Source organism: Sus scrofa, chromosome 8 (genome assembly GCF_054392235.1).
Source record: "Sus scrofa isolate SSC_HxYL_T2T_F1_AM1 chromosome 8, Sscrofa_HxYL_maternal_Yorkshire_Landrace_v2.0, whole genome shotgun sequence".
Classification (NCBI taxonomy): Eukaryota; Metazoa; Chordata; class Mammalia; order Artiodactyla; family Suidae; genus Sus; species Sus scrofa.
The window spans coordinates 127,561,250-127,576,887 of NC_139390.1; the positions used below are offsets into that span (position 1 = coordinate 127,561,250).

At 38.6% G+C, this 15,638-nt stretch overlaps 1 protein-coding gene across 11 annotated transcripts in view; it reads right to left on the reverse strand.

Moving 5' to 3' along the window:
* C8H4orf17 (chromosome 8 C4orf17 homolog) overlaps window positions 1-15,638 on the reverse strand; it is a 350,193-nt gene that overhangs the window by 200,494 nt on the left and 134,061 nt on the right. The window contains exon 4 of one of the 11 annotated variants that reach the window (XR_014813331.1): window positions 11,412-12,264. The exons of 9 other annotated variants lie outside the window; for them this stretch is intronic. The gene's annotated coding sequence lies outside the window, so the exon portion shown is untranslated. Of the gene's footprint in view, window positions 1-11,411; window positions 12,265-15,638 lie in introns of those variants that run through there. One more of the 11 variants, XR_014813337.1, reaches the window with a different exon arrangement.

The window sequence follows — 15,638 nt, forward strand, 5'->3', positions numbered from 1 at the left end:
CAACAATAACATTTGTATTACTTTGTATTAAAGTATTATGAACATTTGGTATTTCTACATCATCTGAGTAATTACATTTTACATCTGCCAAGTACATCATCAAAATGATTTGAAATAAGTCACCAAAATATCCGGGGGACATTCAAATTGTAGCTTGGCTCTCAGAAAGAAGACAGAAGTGTACATCTTTGAGGTTTTAGATTTTGGTTTCTCTTAGATTATTTCCCAAGACCTTCAGGAGATATGCAAACAACATTCACTCTCAATGCTCTTTGTGGCAAGGATCCAGCTCCACAGCCACAGCAACAGTGCCAAGGATTTCAACTCCATCAACATCTTTGACTTCAGTATAAAAATCAAAATGAAATGCTAATCGCACAGTTATTAATGCTTTTGAATGTGGATATTTTTCAAAATTGCTGTAGTAATTTAAAATCTTAGTTCAGAGTTGCGCTTGGCGGCTACTAAATTCCCTCCTCGACACTTTCTTTTGAACCTCGTCCCTCCTCATGCTTTAAATTTTTCAGACTATTTATGCACATTTGTAAAGGGTTATGATTTTTATCCTTTCTAGATAGTTTTAAAACGATATTAATCTCATCATTGCGCAAAATAATTTCACCCCTTAAAAATGGAGGATTTGTACTGAGGATGATTCCTGCCTGTTACAATCTTCTTTCGTAGGTTCTCACAGACCGTAAGTCCTCTAGGGGGAAAGGAGACAGCTGGGTCTCTTGCAGAGATGCTGATCTTTTCCTCCACAGGTTTTGGAGTCAGATCCCAGCACTGTTCATTGTTAGCTGTGTGACTGCAACAGAGATGCCAGTCCTTACTTTTCCGTTAATCTTCCAAGAGAGTTTGTGGTAATTTCTTACAATAGCAATAGAAAACTAATTGAATCCCCCTGTTGAAACATGGCCACCTAAGAGCTGTGGGTACCCACATCATCCTGTCTGACCACAGCCTCGAAACATTCTCTTAAAAAAACCATGAGATTAGATTGGATCCACCTGAATAATCTCCTCATTCAAGGTCTTTATCACATTTCAACAATCCTTTTTGCCACACTGGGCAACATATTCCTGGGTTCTGGGGGTAGACATCTTTCAGGGCCATTATTCTGCCTACCACAGGGGGTAAAACTGAACCAATCATATCCCTCTCTTTGGAGAATCTGAATTTAGAAGACGGTACTTGGATTGAAATGGTATATAGAGGTAGGCTGGGTTGCAGAGAGAAAGAGAATGAAAGAGAAAAGTAGAGAGAATGATATCCTTTGACCCTTTAGGAATTGATAGGATTACCTTTGGACATTCCCGATGTTATTCAAGGCCTCCATCTTCCAATTATGTGTCCCCTCTTGTTCCCCTGTGACCATCTAAACATCTAGCTGGCAGGGCAAGAGGTGAGAGCAGAGCACTGGCCAGACGGCATCAAACAAGATGGCCTGCCTCTACGGGGTCTGTCCCAATGTGTTTCTGGAGGTTCATAGAGCCATGTGTTCATGGAGTGATGGAAGGTCACGAGTTAGTATAATGGCTCCTAATTCACTTGAGACTTGAAAACAGGGTGGTAACGGCTATAATTCCCTCAAACCCTAGGCTTCCAGGTATGCAAAATGAATAAATAGGAAAATGTGTAAAAGAGGGCCTTAAGAGACAAGAATTTGTTCAAGATTCTTTGTCCATGTTGTTGATTCCATCTCTACCTATCAATTCTAGCTCATCTTTCTAGATGTTTTAACCAAATATCTTTCTTTTAAGCCTTCCTGATTCTCTCATGTAGAAGTCACTCTTTCAATTTAGTCAACAAATATCTGACTACTCACTATGTGCCAGGCACTGGTTTCAGTACTGAGAATGCACAAATGAAAAGATGGAAGACTCTTCCTCCTTTGAATTCCACTTTGGAACTCTGCTGGCACTGACCACATCCTACCTCCTATGAGGGCTCCTGTGTTGTACGGAATTAAAAGATGATGACTCCACTGCTAATGTGCAAGCTCTTAAAAAGGAGGCACTGGATAACATTCATTATGGGATTCTTCATGGTTAGCACATATCTGCCCTACAGTAAATGAGCACAAGAATTCAGCAACTGTTTATTAAACACCTACGGCAAACATAGTACTAATTGAGAACATAAAAGAAATTTTAAAAGACCCTGACCAAAAATTTTCAGTTGAATTTGAGAGATAGATCTCTACACCAAATACAGAGAGCAACAGAAGAAAATGGGTCCCTAGTGCCACAGGAGCAAGGCTGATGCTGAAAGCGTTGACTGTGAGGTGGAGCCAACATATCCTCATAGGGGCCCTGTGACCTGGGTCTCAAGGTTTGGGTAGGATTTAAATGGGCCAAGAGGACAGAAAGGAGAAGGGGGAACATAATGGTAAGGTCTGAACGATTGGGGGACAATATAGACACAAGCTTTTAAAGAACATGGGCCTTGTCTTGGAGAGTAGGAAGGGACAAGGTGGATGAGAAGGGTAGAGTCAGATTTTGAAGGGCCTTGAACCCCAGACTTTCTTCTTTCCTTCAGACCTTTCCAAACTGGAAGTCACTCAGAATCATAGGCATCCCCTTGCCTCTCTGGTAGCTAAAAATTTCTCAGCTCAATCTTTTCCTAGCAATTACATAATTAAAGCTTACAGACACAGCCATGAACTAGTCATGAAATTGTTTCCTTGGCAATTCTAGAGAAATATGTCGTAACATAAAGTTATCTGTGTGGACAGACTACATCTAATTAAACAGCTGATTGTACAGTAGAATATAAAAGACCTCCAAATGAGGATAAAAGAAAAAAATCAAACTCCTATTCTCTGAAAAGTGTACATGTACTGGTTAAACTGAACAAAGGACAATAGAAATGACCCAGTGAGAGTTCTTCTCTATTCTCCAAGATTATTTAAAGTCTATCCCAAATGCCTGTTCTATAAAGATTTCTGAAGCTTTCACTCAAAATTCTTCCTCCTTCTCTGCTCCCAAAGCACTAACTTACACCCATCATACAGCACTTTCCAGATGGGCTGACACATATAAGGCTTGGTTGTCTGTGTCTTTTCTTCCATAGTCTGTGAGTTGTTTTTATGGATAATCATTGTGGCTAATATTTATTGAGGGTTGTCCTATCTGTCAGCCTTCCTGATAAGTGTTTGAAAAGAATGATATCATTTGTTCATCAAACAGCCCTTTCAGGGGTATTATTATGCATCCTCTTTTTATTTTATTTTATTTTTTATTTCCCCAATACATTATTTTTTTCCTGTTGTACAGCATTGTGACCCAGTTACACATACATGCATACATTCTTTCTCACATTATCATGCTCCATCATAAGAGACTAGATATAGTTCTCAATGCCACACAGCAGAATCTCATTGCTAATCCATTCCAAAGGCACTAAATTGTCTGCATCTATTAACCCTAAGCTCTCCATCCATCCCACTCCCTCCCCCTCCCCCTTGGTAACCACAAGACTATTCTCCAAGTCCATGATTTTCTTTTCTTTGGAAAGTTTCCTTTGTGCCATATATTAGGTCCCAGATATAAGTGATATCATATGGAATTTGTCCTTCTCTTTCTGACTTACTTCACTCAGGATGAGTCTCTAGTTCCAACTATGTTGCTGAAAATGGCATTATTTTGTTCTTTTTTATGGCTGAGGAGTATTCCACTGTGTATATATATACCACATCTTCCTAATCCAATCATCTCTCAATGGACATTTGGGTTGTTTCCATGTCTTGGCTATTGTGAATATGTGGGTGCATGTGTCTTTTTTTATTATTATTACTCAAATGACTTTATCATATCTGTAGCTGTATAGTGATCATAACAATCCAATTTCACAGGATTTCCATCCCATAACCCAAGCACATCCCCCACCACCTAAACTGTCTCCTCCAGAGACCATAAGTTTTTCAACGTCTGTGAGTCACCATCTGTTCTGCAAAGAAGTTCAGTCTGTCCTTTTTTCAGACTCCACATGTCAGTGAAAGCATTTGATGTTGGTGTCTCATTGTATGGCTGACTTCACTTAGCATGATAATGTCTAGGTCCATCCATGTTGCTAAAAATGCCGGTATTTCATTCTTTTTAATGGCTGAGTAATATTCCATTGTGTATATGTACCACATCTTCTTGATCCACTCCTCTGTCGATGGACATTTAGGTTGTTTCCATGTCTTGGCTATTGCAAATAGTGCTACAATGAACATCAGAGTACATGTCAGAATAGCCATCATTAAATCCACAACCACTATGGAGAAACCAAAAGTTTCCTTAAAAAAAGACACTGAGTCTTGGGCACCGGATTTATGCCCAAGGGTGGGATTGCTGGGTCATATGGTAGTTCTATGTATAGTTTCATAAGGTAACTCCATACTCTTCTCCATAGTGGTTGTACCAGTTTACATTCCACCAACAGTGTAGGTGGGTTCCCTTTTCTCCACACCCCCTCCAGCATTTCCCAGTTTGTTATCTGCAGATTTAATGATAGCCATTCTGACAGGTGGGAGGTAGTATCTCATGGTAGTTTTGATTTGCATTTCTCTAATAATCAGGGATGTAGAGCATTTTTTTCATGTGCTTGTTGGCCATCTGTATATCTCCCTTGGAGAAATGTCTATTCAGGTCTTCTGCCCATTTTTCAGTTGGGTTGTTGGCTTTTTTGCTGTTGAGTTGTATAAGTTGTTTGTATATTTTAGAGATTAAGCCCTTGTCAGTAGCATCCTTTGAAACTATTCTCTCCCATTCTGTAAACTGTCTTTTTGATTTCTTTTTTGTTTCCTTTGCTGTGTAAAAGCTTGTCAGTTTGATTACGCCCCATTGGTTTATTTTTGTTTTTATTTCTGTTGCCTTGGGAGATCGACCTAAGAAAACATTTGTAAGGTTGATGTCAGAGAATGTTTTGCTAGGTTCTCTTCTAGGAATTTGATGGTGTCTTGTTTTATATTTAAGTCCTTAAGCCATTTTGAGTTTATTTTGGTGCATGGTGTGAGGGTGTGTTCTAGTTTCATTGATTTGCGTGCAGTTGTCCAGGATTCCCAGCAATGCTTGCTGAAAAGACTGTCTTTTTCCCATTTTATGTTCTTGCCTCCTTTATCAAAGATTAATTGACCATAGGTGTCTGGATTTTTTTCTGGGTTCCCTGTTCTGTTCCATTGGTCTATACATGCATCCTCTTTTTTATAGATTAAAAAACCATGCCAAGGAAGTTAATGATTCCCAGTTCACACAGCCAGTAAGGATAGGATCTGCCTGAATCTAAAGCCATGTCATAATCACTGTCCCATACTGCCTCCTAGCACAGGTAGAGGCCATCTTTTATCCATCTCAGTCACTCCACTGAACCCGCTTGAGTGCCTGGAATGAGGAGGTGTTCAGTCAATGCTGATCAATATTGCATGGAGGAGGAATACTAGGGATGGTGAGCATCTTTGCTATGACTGATTCGTGTCTGATTTCTTTGCCATGAAGAAGAGAGTGCTCCATCTCTCTATAGAAATGTTTTGATTGATAGTAGCTTTAAAATAATGAGAGATTTATATGAATGAATGATTGATATGATTAAATTGAATATCAATCCATTTAACTCAACACTGAAGTTCAAGGCTAAAAATATCTAAGAAAATTTAATGACTTAAAAATAACTATCATTAAACTGTCCTGGGTAGAAATTCAAACTCAGTGAAGAAGAGGAAGAAAAAAGGAAGAAGGAGGAGGAGGAGGAGGAGGAAGAGGAGAAGAAGGAGATGAAGGAGACAAAGGGAAAGAGAAGAGGAAGAAGGAGGAGGAGAAGAAGGAAAAGGGGAGGAGAGGAGGAGAGGGAGAAGGATAAAAAGAAAGTTTTACTCTGTAGTTTTGACTTCTTCATTCTGCATTTTTTGACTCAAATCCAATCTAGACAGCAGTCTCCACAACAAAACAGACAACAAAAAAAGTGTGTAAACTAAGTTCCAAATGAATTATACCAACAAAAACCCTTATTAGTTTTTTAATGAATTTTATTACATTTATAGGTGTACAACAATCATCCCAAACAAATTTTAAGTCATTTCCATCCCAAATCCTCAGTGCATCCCCCGACCCCTCAACCTGTCTCATTTGGAAACCACAAGTTTTTCAAAGTCTGTGAGTCAGTATCTGTTCTGCAAAGAAGTTCATTGTGTCTTTTTTTTTAGATTCCACATGTAAGTGATAGCATTTGATGTTGGTGTCTCATTGTCTGACTGACTTCACTTAGCATGGTAATTTACAGGTCCATCCATGTTGCTACAATTGCTGTTAATTCTTTCCTTTTAATGGCTGAATAATATTCCATTGTGTGAATCTACCACATCTTCTTTATCCACTCCTCTGTTGATGAACAACCTAAAAACCCTCATTAGTTATGTGGAAAGAGGGAGAAACAAGGGTGGAGCAGACATATAAAGAGTGAAGGAGAAAACCCTCTCTGAGAGACAGGGAAGAGAAAGAGAAGGGAAACAGGAAGACATATGGAACAATAACCATAGATTGGTGTGGCTGAGGCAAACAGTAGAGTGAGAGCCACAGGAATTGTATAAACACACATGACATCTTTTTATTGACCAAATATTGGTGATTTGACCTTCATGTACTGACTCACAGTTGTGGTTAGAGAACCACTTAACAGGACTGTATTAGGAAATACTAGGAATTAATATCTTTGGAAGAAAAGGAAGAACTTCAACTTTACCTGAGTATCATACTATGGTTCGATTTTATCTCTTTTTTCTATATTTTTGCATTTAAGATTTTCTTTTTATACACCAGTAATTATTCAGTTCATATCTATAAATCTCTTAGTATGTTCTAGGCATCATACAAAATGCAACCTATACAAATGTGTCTAATCACGTGGCCTTCTTATCTGGGCATGTGTGTCTCCTCTTCTTAGGAGAACACCAGTTATAGTGAATTTAGGGCCCACACTAACCCAGTGCCACCTCATATTATCTTTTAAAATTGAGGTATAGTTAATGTACAATATTATGTTAGTTTTAGGTGTGCAACATAGTGATTAAACATTTAAATGCATTATGAACGATCATCATGATAAGTGTAGTAACAATCTGTCACCATACAAAATTATGGTACTACTGACTGTATTCTTTATGCTGTATTTTATATACCTACCAATGGTTTTTATTTGTTTGGTTTGTTGGTTTTTTATTTTTGCTTTTTAGGACCTCATGCACAGCATATGGAAGTTCCCAGGCTAGGGGTCAAATCCGAGCCACAGCTGCTGGCCTACACCACAGCCACAGAAATGCAGGATCCCAGCCATGTCTCTAACTATACTACAGCTCACGGCGACACTGGATCCTTAACCCACTGAGCAAGGCCAGGGATCAAACCCACATCTTCATGGATACTAGTCAGGTTCATAACTCGCTGAGCCACAATGGGAACTCCCCTGCAACATTATTTTACTTTAACAAAAATTGCATTGGCAAAGACTCTATTTCTGAAAAAGGTCAATTCTGAAATTCCAAGTAGATATCAATTTAGATAGGACACTCTTCAACATAATATAGCACTTCCTGCCACTCCAAATCCACATTAATCCCCTGTCCCATGTGCAAATGCAATTACCCTATCCCAATAGCCTCCAAAGTCTTGACCTATTTCAGTTAATTCTAAATTCTAAATCACATCTAAATACCTTCAACTCAAAAAGTTCCAAATCTTATCATCTATATTGGGTATGAGTCAGAATCTGGGTCTGATTCATCCAGGGGCAAAAATCCCTCCCAATCCATGGATCTGTGAAACCAGAAAATGAGTTATCTGCTTCCAAAGTATAATGGTGGAATAGATGTAGTCTAGACATTTCCATTCCAAAAGGGAGAGAATGGAGGGAATAAAGGAATTTCTGGCCCAAAGAAAGTTCACAACTCAGCAGGGCAAGTTCTACTAGGTTTTGAAGCCTGAGAATAATTTTCTATGGCTCATTCCACCCTGTGGGCCTTCTCTCTGGCTTCTGCATCCACAGCTCTACCCTCAGAGTCATTTTTCCTTTTTTCTTAAAAGGTAGCACATGGGTTGTAGCTGAGAAATTCTATCAGCCCTTTTCCTACCTGTAGAATCCCAGAAGTCTGACAGCCTTCCTTCATTTCATCCTGTTTCCAGATTTTTCAGTCCAAGCAGGCAGTGTTTCCACTTATAAAATGTTCTCAAAAATCTTGACAGTTATCTTGTGTTTGTCACGAGGATCCATACATAGCATTATACAGATACTTCTTGGAAAGACTCATTTCTATTCCTGGCTTCTGCTGAGATAGTTGATTAGATACATGAATAACACACCTGATCTCTTCAGCAGATGTGTTCAGCCATGCCCTTGGCCCTGTTTCAGATCTGCACTATCTAGATTATCAAGTGCTGGCTCCTTTTTGTTTAACAGTTCCCTCTTCAGTTTATCTTTTTTTTCTTCTATATACTCTAGGCAGCAAGGAAAAACCAGGGCACATCTTCTACACTCTGCTTAGAAATTTCAGCTAAACATCCAAGTCCACCATTTATGAGTTCTACTCTCCAAAGAACATGAGAACACAATTTGGACAAGTTTTCTGCCACTTGATAATAAGAATCCCCTTTCCTCCAGTGTCCGAGACATATTTCTCATTTCCTTCTGAGACCTTACCAGAAGCACCTTTGATATTTGTATTTCTATTCTGATTATGAGAAGGTATGTATTCAAAGATAATAGAAGCTTTCTCTTCACATCCTTCGGAGTCCTCACTGGAATCACCTTTTAATATCTATATTTCTACCAGTGGTCTCTTCAAAGCAATCTAGACTTTTTCTATCTTGTGCCTCAAAACGCTTCCATCCCTACTTATTATCAATCCAAAGCTACTACCACATTTTTAGGTATTTGTTACAGGAGCACCCCACTTATCCATATAAAAATCTGTATTACTTTCTTTGGGTGGCTGTAATAAATTACTATAGACTGAGTAACTTAAAACAACAGAAATTTGTTCTTTCACAGTTCTAGAGGTTAGAAATCCAAAATCAAGGGGTCAGCAGAGCTGATGACTTCTAGAGACTTGAGTGAAAATCTATGTGTTCCTGCCCCTCTCCTAGATTCTGGTGGTTGACAATAATCCTTGGCATTCCTTGGATTATAGTTAGATTGTTTCAATCAACATCTGTTTCCACACCTGTGTGCACATCCCTGTGTGTCTTCTCTTCTTATGAGAACACAAATCATACTGGATTTAGGGCCCATCCTAGTCCAGTGTGACCTCATCTTAACTCTATACCTGCACAAATCCTTATTTTAGTCTGTTCAGGCTGCCATAACAAAAATAGCACACACTGCGTATTTTAAACAGATTCAGTGTCTGGTGAGGGTCTACTTCCTGGTTCACAGATGACCAGTTTCTCACTGTGTCCTCACAACAGAAGCAGTGAGGGGATTCTCTGCCTTTTTTATAAGGGTGCTAATCCCATTCATGAGGGCTCCACCTGGAGTTCCCGTCGTGGCACAGTGGTTAACGAATCCGACTAGGAACCATGAGGTTGCGGGTTCGGTCCCTGCCCTTGCTCAGTGGGTTAACGATCCGGCGTTGCCGTGAGCTGTGGTGTAGGTCGCAGACGCGGCTCGGATCCCGCGTTGCTGTGGCTCTGGCGTAGGCCGGTGGCTACAGCTCCGATTCAACCCCTAGCCTGGGAACCTCCATATGCCGCGGGAGCAGCCCAAGAAATAGTAACAACAACAACAACAACAACAACAACAACAACAACAAAAAATGAGGGCTCCACCATCATACCTAGTCACCTCCCAGAACCCCACCTTAAATACCAACATATTGGGGATTGGTTCTCAGCAGGAGGATTTTGAGGAGACTCAAAGCATTCAGTCTATAGAAATCCTGTTTCCAAATAAGGTCACATGATCATTTTAATGTGATTCCAAATCAACACAAAACACATGATTGGCCCAGTAATTGTTAGAACTTTGGCAAATCATTGATGGCTTAAAACAGCTGGTCCTGATTCTGAAATATGCTGAGAATATTTAAGATTTATTTCATTAAGGATTAAATGAAATATTTTCAGAGTTTTAAATAGAGAGCATGGCTTACCACTACTCACCTACCATTCAAGAAATTATAGCTATTAATAACAGAATTAAAAAATACTGTGTAAAGAACCTACATACATCACCGCATGTGATGCCCACAACACTGAGAGGTAATACTTTGTTATGTTAGAGGAGGGAAAATATAGACTTGGATATATAAAGAATTGGCCAAATTAATGAAGCTATTAAGCAGAGCAGCCAGAATTGAAACCTAAGTCTGATGACAACAAGGATAATGCTTTTCTACTATACCGGATGGTCTCTAAAACATTAACATATATAAGTTACTTAAAACCTTAATTAGCTATCATTATTATCACTACCATCATTGTCATCACTACTGTGCAGTCAAGGGGGATGAAAAATATAGGGACCAAGTTCTCAACGGCAACGCTGAACAAGGGAATAAATTTTTTTTTTTTTTTTTTTTTTGGCTTTTCATCTTTTGTAGGGCTGCATATGGAGGTTTCATCTTTTGTAGGGCAGCATATGGAGGTTCCCAGGCTAGGGGTCTAATCACCATATCAATGCCAGATCCGAGCTGCATCTGTGACCTACACCACAGCCCAGGGCAACGCCAGATCCTTAACCTACTGAGCAAGGCCAGGGATCGAACCCACATCATCATGGTTCCTAGTCGGATTCGTTAACCACTGCGCCATGATGGGAACTCCTAAATTTTTAAACATTGTTAAATTCTCAGTCTATAGTTTACTATGCACACTTAAATACAATAACATCTATGAAATTTGGAATTGACCATTCTAGGAGATTTGCATTTTCATATGAATATCTGAATAATCTTATCATTCACTTTAATAGATATATATATTACACCTATATATCTATATCTATATCTATATATACCTTATGACTCAGAAATTTCACTTCTAGGAACTTACCCAAAATAAAGAGTACAACAGCCACCAAAAGATACATACAAGTAGCTTCACAGCAACTTCAATTACAATAACAAAAGCTAGAAACAACATAAATATCCCAAAATAGTAGAAGGGACAAATAAGTTGTAATATAGTTCTAGAACTGAATACTACAGTGAAATGAGAAATAATGAACAATTACTTTTTGCAGCAACATGGGCAGATCTCATAGATATGTTATTATGTAGTTACACACAAATGTAAATAATCTGTGCTTGTGCTTTAATAAAGTTCAAAAACAGGCAAAATTATGCCATGATGTTAACGTTAGAACATCATGTTAATGTTAGAACAGTGCTTACCTTCGAAGTGATTGACTGTCTGAAAAGATGAGGGAGTCCTCTGAGATATTGGAAGTATTCTATATTTTTATTTGAAAGAGGGTTACATAGATATATAAATAGGTAAAAATTCATTCAAGCTATATACATAAGACTTAAGTATTTTACTGTATATATGGTTTTTTTAAAAGCTCATATCTTTTGTTTCAGCAATCCCATTTCTAGGAATCTATTCCATGCAAATCACTCAAGACACAATATTTTGTATATGAATGTTCATTTGTTAAATATCAAAAATTAGAAATACCCTAAATGTACAACAAAATCATATGTTTAAATTGTGGAAGAAATGTAATTATGGATGAAATACAATAAAGCCACTAAAAGCTGTGTTTCAGGAGAATATTTAATAACATAGGAAATAGTCACAATGTAATTTTAGATTTTTAAAATGCAAAATACAAAATTATATATATAGTCAACTTTGAAAAAATAAAATTTATATGTGTAGAAAAAGTTCTAAAATATTTATAGTGATTATTAGATGATGTGATTATAAGAATTTTTACTTTTTCCTTTATGCTTCTTATATTTTCTACATTTTCTAAAATAACTATATGTCACAATAAGAAAAAATATTACTTTAATAAAGAGATATGATTAATACTTGTCTAAAGGTTATTTATCACACTGAAGATGATGGCTTAGGAAGGGGAAATATAAAAGAACAATTCCAAGGTAAACATTTTGTTTGTAATCTCCTTAAGTTGGAAGGCAGACCTTAGCTGAGATTTAGGTCCAAGACTTAATGACAGAAGTACTGGAGCTCCAGAGAAGGCTGAATTCTCAGGCTCAGCAAGTCTTTGCCGAAGTAGGAATGTGGGTGGGAATTCTTAATGGCCAAGAAGAGGAGAATGAAACTTTAAAAAAAAAAAGAGAGAGAGAGAGAAAAGTTACAGTCAAACACAATGGAAAAAATCCAGAGAATGTTTAGGCAAGAAGTCAAAGGAAAAGAGAGTTTCAAGGAGTGATCAGTCCTATTAAACTGTCAGTTGACAGCTGAAAAATTGCCTTTGGCTTTAGTGAAATGGAGAGTGCTTGAAAAATTCAATAATGGCTGTTTGGGGTGTGTGGATTAGGGGTATAAAACAGAATGGCATGTGTGAAGGAGTGAGACGAAGGTGGGTAAAAGGAAAAACTGGGCGTAAACTGTCATTTCTTAAATTATGTTTTTTCTTAAATGATATGATCATGGTTTATTGCTGGCTTTACAGTCACTGCCAGATACCTCCTGAGTCATTGTCGAAACTTCCCGAGGCTACAAACTCCAAATTACAAAGTCAAATTATACATTGACACCTTTTGCTCAAATTATAAAGTTAAAATTCAAATTATTCAAAAGTCAACCCACCATTGAGTCAAATGCTACACTACAATTAGAATTTCTCAAGGCTAATCAATAGAGGCCCAAATTAGTAGTGCCTGGCTTAGAGTCTTAGGGCCATATACATATCTATCTGACTCTCAGTGGTAAGTGGACCGAGATTTAGGATGATAGGAGGTTTGTTTCTGGTTGGTTGGTTGGTTTTGTTTTATCTTTTTAGGGCCACACCTGCGTCATATGGAGGTTCCCAGGCTAGGGGTAGAATTGAGCTGTAGCTACTGACCTACACTACAGTCACAGCCAAGCAGGATCTGAGCCACATCTGCAACCTACACCACAGCTCAGGGTAACATCTGATCCTTACCCACTGAACAGGGTCAGGGATTGAACATGTGTCCGCATGGATGCTAGTCATATTCATTTCCACTGGGCCACGACACAGGAACTCCTGGTTTTCTTTTCAATGGGAGAGTATGTTAAAAAGCTGACAATTCATGTGGAGAAAAAGAATCAATAACAGTAAGTTTCCTAAGCAGAGATAGGTGATGGGGAAGGAAGATAGAATGACTGTAAGTACATGTACATGACTAGTAATAGACATCTAAGGGTTCCCCTCAGATAATTTTTATTTTAATTCATTTAGTCAATACTTAACTGAGTTCCTACTAGGTATCAGGCACAATTCCAGATACCTGGAATAGAAAAAAAAAAAAATAAGAGATTCAAAGTCTCCATTCTGCTAGAAATTGTGTTCTACAGGAGGGATTTAGACATTAAAGACTAACAAATTTGGGAAACATTTTGGAGTTAGAGCTGGCAGAGCTTTAAATGGATTGGGTATGAAGAGCAAAGGGTTTTTGCACAGAAAAACTGGGTGAATTTTCTGCGTACTGTAAGCTCTTCTCCTGAGGGAAAGAGAGATGGAGGAAAATGGGGAAGGTAATGGTCAGATGTTTGACATACATATTGAAAGACTGCCAGTTATTTCAGGAAACTGGACAACAAGTTGTCTAGGAAAATGCTGGATTGCCAGGCAATGCTGAGACCTCATTTGTCTTCGTTATCAAGAATTTACAGTGGAGCCAGTCTGCCCTGTGATGTTCTCTGTTCACCCTCACCTGTTCAGGGGCATCAGTAAGGCTGTGATAGTAGCTGCCAAATTCTCCCCCAACCCTCAATCTTAGCTAGATTTCATTGGTCCCAGAGTGAGCATACTGTATAGAAAAAGCAAGACAGTGGTGAGAAAATGAAACCAATGTGCTGAGTGACACCATGATAATAATAATGGGTAACACTTATAGATGGGCCATGCTATGTGCTAGGCACAGTTCTAAACTTTTACCATATATTGACTCTCTTAGTTCTTCAAACAAACCTACGAGCTAGGAACAACTATAATCATCCTCATCTTATGGTGAAACTGAAGCACAGAGAGGTTGGATTTCTTGCTTGTGTAAGGCATGCAAAGGATAGAACTAAGATTTGAATGCAGGTCTATTAGTACTAGTATCCATGCTTTTAAACACTGCCTTGCATAAGACACAAGGAATATCCTATTGAAGCTGAATTAATTCAAGTGTCTGCCCCCAATTGTGTTCTCACCCTGGACCTTGTTTGGTTGTTCACTCCTTTCATGGTTTCTGTTAAGTCAACATTTCCCATCCCTTTTTAAAGGTTTTCATGTTGGATGTCAGTAACTTCAAAACAGGAGTCCTAATACAAAAAGTTGGGTCCTATAAGTGAAATGGTTCCATGACATCCCTGAGCTGTGAAACTTGCTGAAGTGGAGTGGGTTGGGAAGCAATAAGGATTCCACCATCTTTGACTTGGAAGATAGACTCTGTTTTAAAGCAATTATATGGTCAATAATCACCTGTCATTTCTTAGGGCTCAGAATATACGCCCACTAAAGATCAAATTTTAGGCAGTGTGGTGGGAAAAAAATCAGTATTGTTTTAGCCTTAAGCAAGGTGAGATGGGAGAGACAATCCCAAACTGGACCTTCTGAACAAGACAGTTCATGTATGCCAGACTTCAAATCATAGTCAGTCCAAGTTGCTCAACAGAAATAACGCAGATGCATGGGTGCAGAAAGCTTGAAGGTCAGGGTATTGTAGAGCATAGTTATTTAAAGAGAGAGAGAAAGAAAGGGAGCCTAAGCCTCAACCCCATTCAAAAGCAGCTCCATTCTTATGCCTTCTTAGGCGTAAAGGTGATACCTCCCTGTATAAAGCATAGTCCCTTGGAATGCCTCGTTAAGAACGTTCTCCTGATCAGGCCTTTGACTGCTCAAGCCTCTCCACCCTAACCCAGTTGAGGCAAGAGCCTCAAAAATTCCTAGAGAGGATGAAGGTCCCCAGGTTATATGATAAGATAGAAGCAGTGTTAAGGCCAGAACCCTGAGAAGATTTCTCAATAATTAGTAGCCATAAAATTCTTCAAACAAAACTTATAAAAAACTGACTGGGGGTTAAGAGAGATCTTTTGCAAGAAAAGCTCCACATCTAAGGTTAGTGACTGCTGAACCTTGTTCCAGATTACTTTCTCACACCCACTCCTACCTAAATTACTCTCATCTCACCACATCTGTGAACTGTGAAGCTTTTAAGCAGAGAAACTGCTCCATTGGCTTCCTCGGGGTGAGCTTGGAAGGATCCTAGGCAAATAATGTCTAAAGGATGTGAATCGGGGGCAGCCAGAGTGGCCAGCCAAAGAACTCACATTCTTATTCTGCAAGTCAATAAATGGTGCCCTTGGTGCTTCCTGATCTAATATTTGCCTTAGTATCCTTCTCCAGAAGCTGAACATCAAGTGGTAGGGCACAGAATTATGAACTTTAAACAAACTTCCCAAGGGATGCTTAAGCATTCTGATGTGGAGAAACACTGCATTAAGTGAATAAAAAAGGCC